This window comes from Perognathus longimembris, chromosome 15 (assembly GCF_023159225.1).
Source record: "Perognathus longimembris pacificus isolate PPM17 chromosome 15, ASM2315922v1, whole genome shotgun sequence".
Lineage (NCBI taxonomy): Eukaryota > Metazoa > Chordata > Mammalia > Rodentia > Heteromyidae > Perognathus > Perognathus longimembris.
The window spans coordinates 51,113,625-51,124,420 of NC_063175.1; the positions used below are offsets into that span (position 1 = coordinate 51,113,625).

Sequence of the window (10,796 nt, forward strand, 5' to 3'; positions counted from 1 at the left end):
TTGTATATTATTTTTACTGTCTTTAAATAATTGTACAAAAGAGTTGGCATTTAGCATGAACATATCGCATCTTGAAAAACATCACCCCTTTTCAACATTCTCACCCCTCCCTTGACAACCCACTCTTTTCTCTACTCAACTACTGCATATACTTTGTATATATACTGCCTTATTTCGCAATATGTACAATGTATTCTTGACTGCTTTATCTCCCTGTGTCTCCCCTTCACTCAGCGAACCCTGAAAATATGGAAAATATGGGCACTTCACGAATTTATGTGTCATCCTCAGGGAGGGGTCATGCTAATCCTCTCTATCTCATTCCACTTTTGGCATATTTGCTGCCCAAATGAGCATAACTTTTATTCTGAAGGTAATTTGGTAACTAATTATCAAAATTTTAAGGAGAAAAAACCCTATTGTCTTAGCAATTTCTCCCTTTAGAATCTGTACTCTGAAGATACCACATGTTTATGAGTACATTTTATAAGAATATTTTGGCTAAAGGTTTTAAGATATTAAAAAATTAAGAACTATCTGAATTTCCTGCAGTGTGGGACTGATTTAGATAATATGGTACATGTGATAGCATAGTACCATATTAAACATTAACTATGGAATATGGGAGGGCACTACTGCCATAGAAAAGAGTTCACAGGGTTAAGGGGGGAAATCATGTATTAATTTTTTGGAAAACTCTACAAAAATGTGAGTATAGTGTCTAAAAGGGTATATCTACACCTATATCAATAGATGGAGAAAATTTAAGGGAACTTACAGCAGATCATCAAAAGTTGTTATTTCTTTATGTATTCAGGTAACTTTAAATAGTATTTATTTAAATGTTTTCAGCTTTTTCCACTAACATATATTATTTATGCAGTGAAAATTATGTGAAGTATGCAATTAACCAATAAAAAGTTAAGCATAATCCTTCAAATGATTTTTTAAACAATGTGAAAATTGATAAATAGGTGGCAATGAAAAAATGTTGTTGTTTTTTTCCCCCACTCTTCTTTGCCTACACATGGGTCTAATCTGTCTTAGAGTTTTTTCCTCTACAAATTGAGCCCACTTACAGCTTTTGCTGATTAATTGAAGCTAAAACTCAGAGACTTTTCTGCCTAGGTTGCTTCACACTGTGATCCTCAGATCTCAGACTCCTGAGTTGCTAGGATTACAAGTGTGAGCCTCCTATGCCAGGATAATTACTTTTCAATTACTAGTTACTTCCTCTAGCATGCAAGGGGAAACATTATATTTAACTAACTGGGTAGATAAAGTGAAAAGTACATATCAAATTCAATATGTAAAAGCTACTCAACATATCTACAATGGTAGATTGTTCAGTATGACTCCAGAGAAGACGTGTAATCTGGTCAAAATAAAAGATAGATCTTACACTGCCGTATAATGAAATGTCTTAAAAGGCATGAATAGAAAGAATATTTTAAATTTTTAAGTTTTCTTCCAACTGTCTTAGGAACCAAGGAATAATTTTTTGTCGGCATACAGCTATTTTTCTATATAGAAATAAATTTCATGTAGCCGCTCTAGCTTGAAAGGAAGCAATATGTCTGGGGTCCTGGTGAGATGCTGGAAATCTTATGAGAGTTGACAGAAATCAGGCTGCAATTACTCACTTACAGTTGTTCATCAAACAAACAAGACGAGGAAGAGTCTACCTTACTCTTCCCTGTGTGATGACCAGTGAGGAAGTATTCATTGACAGGCTAGGGGCAGCATTCTTGACATGAGCCAAATCTATTGGTACCTTGACCTTGGACTTTCTCAGCCTTCACAACTGTGAGAAATAAATGCTTATTGCTTAGTCCACTTAACCTAGGGCCTTTATGATAGCAACTTGAGTGGATTAATATTCACTGGATGTAAGCAATAAAGATGAAAACACAGATTACATGAAGATTTTCTCTTTTAAAGAGTCTTTTAAAAGGATATAGAGTGCAGAACATTTGTGCTTAAAAAATGTACAGTATATATAAATATTTGCTCTTTCAAAGATTCTAACCAATCCTTCAATAGAGAAATGGAGAAGGATTCCACACAGAATCAAAAAAGTCTCACAGAAAACATTAATAAAGACATAAAAGGTTGCTTCCCTTTGTTATTACTGGATGATGCAGAGGAAAATCAGAGTGAGATACAGTTTCATAGCCATCAGTATGGCAAAGACAGTTTGACTATACAGATATTAGCTTAACCATATAGATATGTGGTGTATATGGGCTTTAATACATTGCTGATGGAAAAATAAATTGTATTAGGCATTTGGAGAGGAATTAGGCAAAATCTAGTTACTTGCACACGTGTATGAAGAAGACTTATGTGAATACACATGGTGTATCACTACAAATTTAAAAAGTAAACAGTCTAAATGATCATCAATAAGAACACGAATACCTAAGCCATGGTCTATGATTTAATATGAAAATACTGTGCATAAATGAAAATGAATGTATTAGAGGAACATGTATTACTGTTGTAGCACAAGTGATAAAAGCAGATTATATAAAAATATGTGAGAAATGTTGCATGTATTTTTTTTTTTTTTTTGGCCAGTCCTGGGCCTTGGACTCAGGGCCTGAGCACTGTCCCTGGCTTCTTCCCGCTCAAGGCTAGCACTCTGCCTCTTGAGCCACAGCGCCGCTTCTGGCCGTTTTCTGTATATGTGGTGCAGGGGAATTGAACCTAGGGCCTCGTGTATCCGAGGCAGGCACTCTAGCCACTAGGCTATATCCCCAGCCCGCATGTATTTTTTAGTATGCATTCTTTCATTGTCTTTTGCATGCTTACCAACAAGTGAAGTGTATCCCAAATGCACGGAAATAATAAAACCCAAATGCAGAGAAGTGGTGTTGAAATATGGATACAGGGTCTAATTGGTGCCATCTTGGCATCTGGTGGATGAGGGACTTTCTGAAAGCTCTCAGAGGTGAAACCTCACTCCCACCTCCAGGTGATGGGCATGCTTGAATTTCTAGATGCAGGGCAGTGACTTGGACAATAGGTTCTTTGGACCTGTCAGACCTTTCCTATTAACTCTGGAGACTGAACTCCCTGTGACCCTGATCTCTGACCATGACCTGATTTAGGCCCCAGCACCTCAACTGCCATTGCATTATGCTGCCTCGTGTCTCCTGACTCTTCTCAGGTCTTCAACTCTCCATTAGAGTCCATCTAGTTTGTTGAAATTGTATGTCTTTACTACCTACCTTCATGGTTCAGTTTTCTAAGAGTATTAAATGGATTCTAAGCTGTAAGTTTGGGAGGACATGTGTCCACAATGCATTGAGTGACCTTCTAATAAAGACTCTTGACTCAACCTCTCAAAATGTGGCTTCTCCATATTTTGTGATCAAGTTCCTGTATAACAGTGTTTTGAAGGGAAAGACTTAGAAATAATTTTGGTCTTGATTTGTTACATGCACTCAGATCTCAGAAAAAGTTCCTGTAGTCATTATGGGTTCTTTGTGTATTCACTCACTTACTTATTTGTCATTTTAGACACAGTCTTATTACAAAACCCAGGTTGGCCTTGAACTGTGGTCTTCTTGCTTCAGTTTCTCAAGAGCTGGCATTACAGGTGCACACCAGTAAACATAGTTATAGTTTATTACAGAGAGAGGACACAAATGAAAGTCAACAGAAAGAACAGGCACGTGGCCAGAGGAATCTTTTTCCATTGGAGTCCCATATTTAATGCTTATCTCATTTATTCTTTGGTAGGTATCTGAACACCTGCCTAAATGACTTCAGCTGCTCTGTGTCCCCAGATCAACACTACATCCTTACCATAAATTATATTTTTAGTATGCATTATCTGTTCAAACATAAAACTTGGCTCACATCTCAGGAATCCAAACACACTCTCTTACCAGATATAATAGTGCAAAGCTCAGAACTCATCTCCCGAAAGATCCAGGACTAAAGCTAGGCTTTCCTGAAAGTGGTCAGAGTATTAGCAATTCACATCTGCTGAGTTAACCATTTCCTGCCCAGCTGGAGAATGGTGAGAATGAAACTTAGAATAGTACAAAGTACACAAGGGAATTAAATGCGAAATGCAATTCAATTATGGGCAGGAAAGTATAAGGGTGTCTATTATGTAGTTCTCTAGACATTTTTATGTTTAATTGAAGAAATGTACCCAAATATCAGTGTATTAGGGAAATACAACTTCATTCAGGTTTTTCTGAAAACAGATATAACAATTCTACAAATAACAAAAATGAGTTTCAAAAGTTAATTCTGTTTGACTGCCTGCGCTATGAAAGAACAAATTTTATTAATAAAGACAGTGTCAGTGCTTTTCCCATGATGCTTTCTGTTTAGAAATATGGGACAAGTCCTGAGGATGGGGCAATTTATAACAACAACTTCCTGGGATGTTACACAAGTATGGATTATCTTACATTGTCTAAATATGTCCTGTTCTTTGTTGTCTCCATTCTTTCCATAACGATTGTTTTCTCTATTGCCGTTAAGATGAAATCTCCTGCTCCTGTTTAAAGGCTTGATGATGCGAACCCGGCCACCACTGTGAAGAGCGCCACTAGTGCTTCAGTGTATGCCTAATGGGGTTTTGTGTTGGGACCTTGGTCTTCAGGGTGGCGTTGCTGACAAGTGGTGACACCTTGAAAAAGTAGGGGCCTATGGGAGGCTCTTATGTCACTAGACAATCCTGACCTGAGAAGGGAATAGGGAAATTGTCACGAGACCCTTGTACTCTCTACTTGTACTTGTTTTACGAACCACACCATTCCTGCTTTGCTTTCTGACATTCTGTGTGGGGATATGATGTCTCCCTCCTGTCATTTGAAAAGCGGCTTTTGCTGGAGTCAGCATCATCCTATTTGGATTTTAGCCTGCCAAACTAAGACCTTCTGTTCAAGAATTGTCAGCGTCAGGTATTTAGTTACAGCAGTGAAAAATGGACAGATACCAGAAATCTAGTTTATCATAAAATAGCATTTAGGAAACTCTCGAAAAATACTTCATGGACACTGTAATAATTGAGTGCTGAAGAAATTCATGGAGGTTGGCTGGGTCATCCTCATTTTATTATGGAGAGAATTTGAAGACTCAAGGGTAAGGAAACTCAGCCAGACTTGATTGATTAGTAAGAATGAAAGAAGGACCAGGTGTGTGACTGAAGTCTACATGTCTGTTACATGTCTGTCACGTGTTGGCTACATGTCATTCACATGTCCATTGCATGTCAATAATATGTCAGACACATGCCCATCACATGTCGGATGAATGTCCATTGCATGCCGTTTATATGTTGGCCGCATGTGCATTGCATGTCAGTAGCATGTCAGTCACATGTCTGCCACATGTTGATTACATGTCCATCTCATGTCAGTTTCATGTCCATCGCATGTCTGTCACATGCCAGTCGCATGTTGATCACATGTCGGTTGCATGTCCATCACATGTCCATCGTATGGTGGTCACATGTCCATTGCGTGTCTATCACATATCTGTGCCATGTCGGTTGTATGACGGTCATACTTTTGCCACATGTCAGTGACATGTCTGTCACATGTTGGTCACATACCTATCGCATGTCACTTACATGTCCATCACATGCTGGTTGCATGTTCATCATGTGTCGGTCTCACGTTAGTCACATGTTGGTCGTATGTCAGTTGCATGTCTATCACATGTTGGATGCATGTCCATAGAGTGTCGGTCACATGACCCTCACATGTCGGTCATCTGTATATGTTTTCATATATGATATTAATTTAGATCTAAAGTCCCTATATAAGAGAAAACATGTATCCTCTGTTTCTCTGAACCTAACTTCATTTTTCAAGTTTTTTTTTCAAATCCATCCATTTCCCTGCAAATGACATAATACGTCCCTGATGGGTGAATAAAAATATATTGCTCTGTGTGCGTGTGTGTGTGTGCGCCCTTACGTGTGTGTAATTTTCCTGATTTATCCATTGTAGGGCATCTAATTTGTTTATATAATGCAGCAATTATCATGGGTGTGAAAGTGGCTCTACTTTATCTGGACTTATAATTCTTTGAATAAATGCCCAAGAGTGATATTCTTGGTAGTTTTATGTTTTGTTCTTTTTTTGTGCGAGTTTACATTTTATTATTCTTATTTATTTTTCCCCCGAATAATTGCTTATTTAATGTCAAAGTGATGTACAGAGGGGTTACAGTTTCATACATAAGGCAGTGGGTACATATCTTGTACAATTTGTTACTTCTTCCCTCATTTCCAACCCTCCTTCCCTTCCCCCTCCCCCTTTTCCTCTCCCCCCAGGAGTTGTTCAGTTGGTTTACACCAAATGGTTTTGTAAGTATTGCTTTTGGAGTTGTTTGTATTTTTATCCTTTGTCTCTCAATTTTGATATTCCCTTTCCCTTCCCTACTTCTAATGCAAGTATATACAGTATCCAGGGTACTCAGATGAGATACAGTGATAGTGCGGAGACAACCACAGGAAGTGGATACAAGTGGATCAATAACAACAAGTTACAGTTTCAACAGGGCATGTTGAAAATAATTACAATAGTGATATAACACTCATTTCCATAACATGGAGTTCATTTCACTTAGCATCATCTTATGCATTCATAGGGGCATAGCTATTGGGCTCTTGTGATCTTCTGCTGTGACTAGCCGAAATCTGTGCTAATTATTCCCTATGAGGGAAACCATAAAGTCCATGTTTGTTTGGGCCTGGCTCACTTCACTTAGTATAATTTTTTCCAAGTCCTTCTATTTCCTTACGAATGGGGAAATGTCATTCTTTCTCATAGAGGCATAAAATTCCATTGTGTATATATACCACATTTTCCTGATCCATTCATCTACTGACGGGTATCTGGGTTGGTTCCATATTTTAGCAATGACAAATTGTGCTGCAATGAACATTGTTGTGCTTGCAGCTTCAGTGTGTTCTTGTTTGTAATCTTTTGGGTAGATGCCCAAGAATAGGCCTGCTGTGTGGTAGGGGAGCTCTATGTTTAGCCTTCTGAGGAATCTCCATACTGCTTTCCAGAGTGGCTGAACAAGTTTACATTCCCACCAACAATGTAGTACAGTTCCCTTTTGGCCACATCCCTTCCAGCATTTGTTATTGTTAGTTTTCCTGAAAATAGACACTCTTACTGGGGTGAGGTGGAATCTCAATGTTGTTTTGATTTCCATTTATTTTATGGCCAGTGATATAGAGCACTTCTTCATTTGTCTCTTGGATATTCTCATTTCCTCTTCAGAGAAGTCTCTTTTTAGGTTTTTAGCCCACTTGTTGAGGGGACTGTTGGTTCTTTGAGGATTTGTTTTGGAAGCATTTAATTTTTTTAGTTCTGCGCATATTTTGGATATGAGGCTTTTGTCCAGTGTATGGGCGGTAAAGATCTTCTCCCAGTCTGTGGGCTTTCTGTTTATTTTGCAAGCTATGTTCTTTGCCCAACAGAAGATCTGAATTTTGATTCAGTCCCATTTGATTTGTTGCATTTCTGGGCCTTTGTTAACGAAGTTTTGTCCTGTGCCAAGGAGCCCAAGTGTTTCTCCTACTCCTTGTTGTGTTTTCAGGGTATCTGTTTTTTTTGAAGTATTTGATCCATTAGAAATTGATTTTGGTGTAGGGTGATATATAAGGAACTAGTTTTAATTTGTTGCAGGTGTTGAAATAGTTTTGCCAACACCATTTGTTGAAGAGGCTGTCTTTCTTCCATCCTATTTTCTTTTTAGCTCCTTTATCAAAGATTAAGTAGGCATAGTTCTGCAGGTTCATTTCTGGGTCTTCAGTTCTGTTCCATTGGTCCTCAGGATGGTTCTTGTGCCAATACCAAGCTATTTTTATTGCTATATCTTTGTAATACAGCTTGAAGTTTGGTATTGAAATTCCTCCAGCACTGTTTTTTCTACTTAGGATTGTTTTTGCTATTCAGGGTCTTTTATTGTTCCATATGAATCTCTAGATTTCTTCTTCTATTTCATTAAAAAATGGAGTTGGGATATTAATGATTACTGCATTGAATTTGTAGATAGCCTTTGGCAAAATTGCCATTTTGACAATGTTAATCCTCCCAATCCAAGAGCATGGGAGGTTTTTCCATTTCCTTATTTCTGCCTTTATTTCCTTTTCTATGTTTTTAAAGTTCTCATCATAGAGGTCTTTCAGTTCTTTGGCTAAGGTTATTCCTACATATTTTATGCTTTTTGAGGCTATTGCAAGGGGAATTGTCTTCCTGATTTCAGCCTCTATCTTTGGGTCATTGGCATATAGAAAAGCCATTGATTTTTGAGGGTTTATTTTAAATCCTGCTACTTTGCCAAAGTTTTGGATTAGCTCAAGTAACTTGCGAGTAGAGTCTACAGGGTTCTTTAGATACAGGATCATGTCGGCTGCAAAGAGAGAGTTTGACTTTATCTTTTCCTGTTTGGATCCCCTTATGTCTTCCTCTTGCCTATTGCTCTGGCAAGGAATTCTAGTACTATGATAAAGAGGAGAGGAGAGAATGGACAACCTTGTCTTGCTCCTGATTTTAGAGGAAATGGCTTTAACTTTTCCCCTCTAAGAGTAATGTTTGCTGTGGGTTTGTCGTAGACAGCCTTTTTTTTTTTTTTTTGGCCAGTCCTGGGCCTTGGACTCAGGGCCTGAGCACTGTCCCTGGCTTCTTCCCGCTCAAGGCTAGCACTCCGCCACTTGAGCCACAGCACTGCTTCTGGCCATTTTCTGTATATGTGGTGCTGGGGAATCGAACCTAGGGCCTCGTGTATCCGAGGCAGGCACTCTTGCCACTAGGCTATATCCCCAGCCCGTAGACAGCCTTAATTATATTCAGAAATGTTCCCTGGAATCCTAGTTTCTCCAAACCTTTTATCATAAATGGGTGTTTGATTTTATCACACGCTTTTTCCACATCTAGCGAAACAATCATGTGATTCTTGACCTTGCTCAGGTTGATGTGGCGGATTAGGTTGATTGACTTGGGTATAATGAACCAGCTCTGCATACCAGGAATAAATCCAGTTTGGTCATAGTGTATGATTTTTTTTTTTTTGCCAGTCCTGGGCCTTGAACTCAGAGCCTGAGCACTGTCCTTGGCTTCTTTTTGCTGAAGGCTAGCACTCTGCCACTTGAGCCACAGCGCCACTTCTGGCCGTTTTCAATATACATGGTACTGAGGAATTGAACCCAGGTCTTCATGTATATGAGGCGAGCACTCTTGCCACTAGGCCATAGTCCCAGCCCTGTGTGATTTTTTTTTATTTATTTTTTGATGAAGTCGATTGGCCAGAATTTTGTTGAGACTTTTTGCATCGATGTTCATCAGGGAAATTGGTCTACAGTTCTCTTTTCTTAATGAGTCCCTGCCTGGTTTTGGGATGAGGGTTATACTGGCATCACATAATGTGTTTGGTAGTGAACGTTCACTTTCAATTTCATTGAAGAGTTTGAGAAATATTGGTGTGAGTTCTGTTTCGAAGGCCTTGTAGAATTCTGCTGTGAATCCGTCTGGACCTGGGCTTTTCTTAGGTGGGAGATTTCTTATTGTAGTTTCGATTTCAGTGCTGGATATGGGTCTGTTTACAAGGTTTAAATCTTCATGGTTAAGTTTGGGCATATCAATTTTTGCAAGAGTGTTGTCCATTTCTTCCAGGTTCTCAAATTCATTGGCGTAAAGGTTTGCAAAATGTTCCCTTATTGTGTTCTGAACCTTGGTTGTTTCTGTGGTGATGTTACCTGTTTCATCTCTGATCTTGTTTATTTGGGTGTGCTGTGTTCGTTTTTTGGTCAGCTTTGCTAGGGGTCTGTCTATCTTGTTAATTTTTTCAAAGAACCAACTGTTTGTTTTGTTGATTCTTTCTATTTTTTTTATACTCTAAGTCATTTAATTCTGATTTAATTTTAATTATTTGGCTATTGGCTTGGGGCTTGGCTTGTTCTCTTTCAAGGATCTTAAGGTGAAACAATGTAATAGAAATACTTACAAAACTATATGCCGTAACCCAACTGTACACTTCATGGGAGGAGGGGAGTGATAGAGAAGGAGGAAGGAGGGAGAGAAATGAGGGTGGAGATAACAAGTTTGATAAGTAATGTACTCACTCCCTTACATATGAAACTGTAACCCCTCTGTGCATCACTTTAACCATAAATAAGTTAATTTTTAAAAAGAGCTAATGTATACATAGTAAATTTCAGTATAGATACAGTATGGAAACTCTGGGGAGAAAAGAAACATTTAAGAAAAGATTGGTTGGGAGGAATGGGTGAGAATATTCAAAGGGATGATATTGATCTAGATGCATTGTGTTCATAAACTGCTTTTTAAAATGCCAAACCTCTGTAAACCTACTTCAAGATAATAATAAAAACACTGGGGAGAAGGGTTTTTAAATTATGTTATTTGTTTTTCAGCAAGAACAAATTTGTTGAGTAAAAATGCATCAACAACACTTATGCGTTCAACTAAATACATATGAGATTATATATTTGCTTTCTGATGTAGATATTCTAGTAGTAAGTAAAAAATTCAGAATTGCATTCTCATTTAAATTTTTAGCAAAAGAACTTATAATTCCTGATAGTGCATTTATAATCACATGCCTATTAAATACTCAAATGTATTCATTTATGTTCATTTATAAGCAATCACATGCATTCAGTTATATTCAGCTTTTGTTTTTATTAGTAAAGCCATTTTCACATTCTTTGAGAGGGAAACATTCTACAGATTACTGCTGGACAAAAACATAGCACTTTTACCCAGATAGTTGCTTTTCTGAATTTTATT

General features: G+C 38.0%; 1 non-coding gene across 1 annotated transcript; it reads right to left on the reverse strand.

Annotated features, from left to right (window-relative positions):
• Positions 1-250: 250 nt before the first annotated feature.
• Positions 251-357, reverse strand: LOC125364322. Its single transcript, XR_007213482.1, has one exon. It is a non-coding gene; the product is annotated as a U6 spliceosomal RNA (small nuclear RNA).
• Between the last annotated feature and the right edge of the window lie 10,439 nt (positions 358-10,796).